General features: G+C 35.2%; 1 pseudogene; it reads left to right on the top strand.

The window, feature by feature from the left end:
* Positions 1 to 514: 514 nt before the first annotated feature.
* Positions 515 to 1,368, top strand: LOC107153308 (annotated as a pseudogene).
* The last annotated feature ends 1,823 nt before the right edge of the window (positions 1,369 to 3,191 follow it).

Raw genomic sequence — 3,191 nt, 5'->3', positions numbered from 1 at the left:
CTTTCTTTTGTCCATGCGTATTCTCAGTGTCCTTGTCAAAGATTACTTGATTATACGTGTGAATTTATTTTTAGTTCTGTTTTTGCTCCACTGGCCTATGTGTCTGTTGTTACCATACTGTTTTGATTTTCAAAGCTTTGTATTATAATTTGAAGTCAGGGAATATGATGCCTTCAGTTTTGTTCTTCTTTATTAAGATTGCTTTGGCTTTTCAAGGTCTGTTGAACTTTTATGCAAATTTTCAGATTTTAAAAACATTTTGGTGAAAAAATGCCACTAGAATTTTCACAGGGATTGCATTGAGTGAATAAGACACTTTGGGTAGTATGAAATTTTAACAATCTTTTTAATCCATCAATACTGATATTGTTCCATTTACTTGTGTATTCTTAAATTTCACTAGTGTTTTATAGTTTCATAGTGTGTAGATATTTTTACCATACTATGAAACTATAAGACACTAGTGAAACATTAGTTAAATTTATTATGAAGTGTTTTTTGAAGGTACTATAAATAATATTTTCATAATTTCTTTTTTCAGTTTGTTGTTAATGTATAGAAACACAACTGATTTGTATGTTGATTTTGTAAGATCTGAAACTATAAAACTAGTAGAAGAAAACATAAGGAAAAAGCACTTTGACATTATTCAAACAAAGTGATTTGTTTGAAATGTTCCACAAGTACAGGTAACAAAAATATAAATAGATAATTGCAATTTTATCCATCTCAAAAGATTTACACAGGAAACAATTAACAGAATGGAAACCCACAGAATGGAACAAAGTATTTATAGACCTTATGTTTCATAAAGGGTTAATATCTAAAATATATAAGGAACTCACACAACTCAAAGGCAAAAAAAAAAAAATCTAAATATCTTAACATAAAGAACCTGAATGACATTTCCCCAACGAAGACATACAAATGGCTGAGTTTTGTGAAAAGGTGCCCAACATCACTAATCCTCAGGGAAATAAATGCAAATCAAAACCACAAGGCACCAAGATGTCAGCCCCCCAAAATTTGGAGATGGCTTTCACAGAGCTCCAAGCCAAAGTTATTGGCCCTCAAAAGAAGACAAAGCCTACAGATGTAGAGATTGGACAGCTGAACAGAATAGAAGCCATGCCCATCTTACTGATACAGAGATTGCAACTTTGGTAAGTGAGGCTAACATGTATGAAGGTGTATGAAGAATATTTATTTTTCAATCCAAGGGGTTAATTCATAACGGCTGTTAGGAAATGGAAAGTAGCAGAAGAAAAAAAATTAAGAAGTAGAACAGAAAAATTCTACCTGTAGCCAAGCATTAAAGAAGCTGAGGACAACATCCAGGAGATGCTGATGGCAGGAAGGGCACAGTAGGAGCCTCTAGGGGAAGCTCTTCCTATTAACGTCTCCTATCCTGGCAAGGGTAGAGAGTCCTGTGCATTGTAACAGCCTCCCCTCTGCCTGATGGATGTTTTATCTGGAATGGCCTAGCAACTCCACATTTTCTACATCATCCTGAGCTTCTTTCAGGTTCCAACCCTGTGTATTTTACTCTGACTCTGCCTGCCACCCCTGCCCAGGATATACCTCACTCCTGGGGTAAGCCATGAACTCCCAAGAGAAGGAAGATGCAGGCCAGGGGAGATATGCACTCAGAGCCTGCCACTAAGCATATAGAACAGACCACTAAAATGCCACTCTGTCCACTCTTCTAAGTCTGCTTTTTCTTGAGCCAAGGGATGAGAAGAGAGGACAAGAGAAGCAGTGGCCATCTCTATCTCAGCTCCTGCTCTTTTGTGCTGAAGACTTTTCCTGCTTGGAGAGTGGTGTCTTGCCCTCTTCTCTCTTCCTTTTCTGGTAATTTGACTAACCATCATCCCCAGCACTGCCTCTGTAGCATGCAGATGAGGAAGAAAGAGGATTTCAAGTTCTTACCTGAAGTGGACAGAATAGTGGCTCCTCTGTGGCAGTCAGCTTCAAGATTCCTTTTCCTGATTCTTCCCAAACATTCCAAAGAAAGGTCAAGAGTAGGCAGCCCCTTTGAGTTTGAGACTGTCTCCCTTTGGACAATATAATAAGACAGACACTACAATCCTGAGGTTTCCTAGAGACTTAGGGGCAGTGATGTGCTGGATTTGGCTTGTCCCCACTCAAGAGAGTACTTAATTTTTCAGAATTTTTGTTACAAGCCAGTTGTTAAACAAAGCCATTATTAAAAATTAAATTAGGTAAACTTACAAATGATATTTTTAAAAAGTATAATAAAAGCCCACAATGAGATATCATCTCATACCTATTAGAATGACTAATATCAAAAGACAAAAATATAAGTATTAATGAGAATGTGGAAAAAAAGGAGCACTTGAGCATCATTGGTGGGACTGTAAATTGGTACAGCCATTATGGAAAACAGTTTAGAAGTTCCCTGAATAATTAAAAATAAATGATATTTATTTGATATCAATGATATGAACCATATGATCCAGCAATCCCATTTCTGAGTATATATCCAAAGGAAATGAACCCAATTTCTTGAAGTGGTATCTCTATCTCCAACTCCATGTTCATTATTCATGAGTAGCAAAGATACAGAAATAACCTAAGTGTCTGTCCATCCACGGATGAATGAATAAAGAAAATGTGTTATATATGTATTTTATGGAATATTATTCAGCCATAAAACAAAAGAAATCCTTCCATTTATGACAACATGGATTAACCTGGTGGATATTAAACTAAGTGAAATAAGCCAGTCATTGAAGTACAAATACTGTTCGATCTCTCTTATATGTGGAATCCAAAAAAGTCCAATACATAGAAACACAGAATATAATGGTGGTTGCCAGAGGTTGAGGGGTAGAGAAAATGGAGAGATACTAATAAAAGTATACAAGCTTCCAATTATAAGATAATAAATTCTGAAGACCTAAGGTAAGCAAGAGCAGTGATGGATGTGTTAATTGATTTGATTATGTTGATCATTACACCGCATATATATGTATGTCGCAGCATCACTGCACAACTTATATATATATATATATATATATATATATATATATATATATAACTTTTGTCAATTAAATATTTAAAAATCAAAAATAATAAGGAAAAAAGAATTGCTAGGATGATTACTCAGGTAATATCAATGGACACACAGGATTGAGAACCATTTTTTGAGAGAGAGAGAGAGAAAAAAA

This window comes from Marmota marmota, unplaced genomic scaffold, assembly GCF_001458135.2.
Source record: "Marmota marmota marmota unplaced genomic scaffold, marMar, whole genome shotgun sequence".
Taxonomy (NCBI): domain Eukaryota; kingdom Metazoa; phylum Chordata; class Mammalia; order Rodentia; family Sciuridae; genus Marmota; species Marmota marmota.
This window is presented reverse-complemented; position numbering and strand designations above follow the sequence as displayed.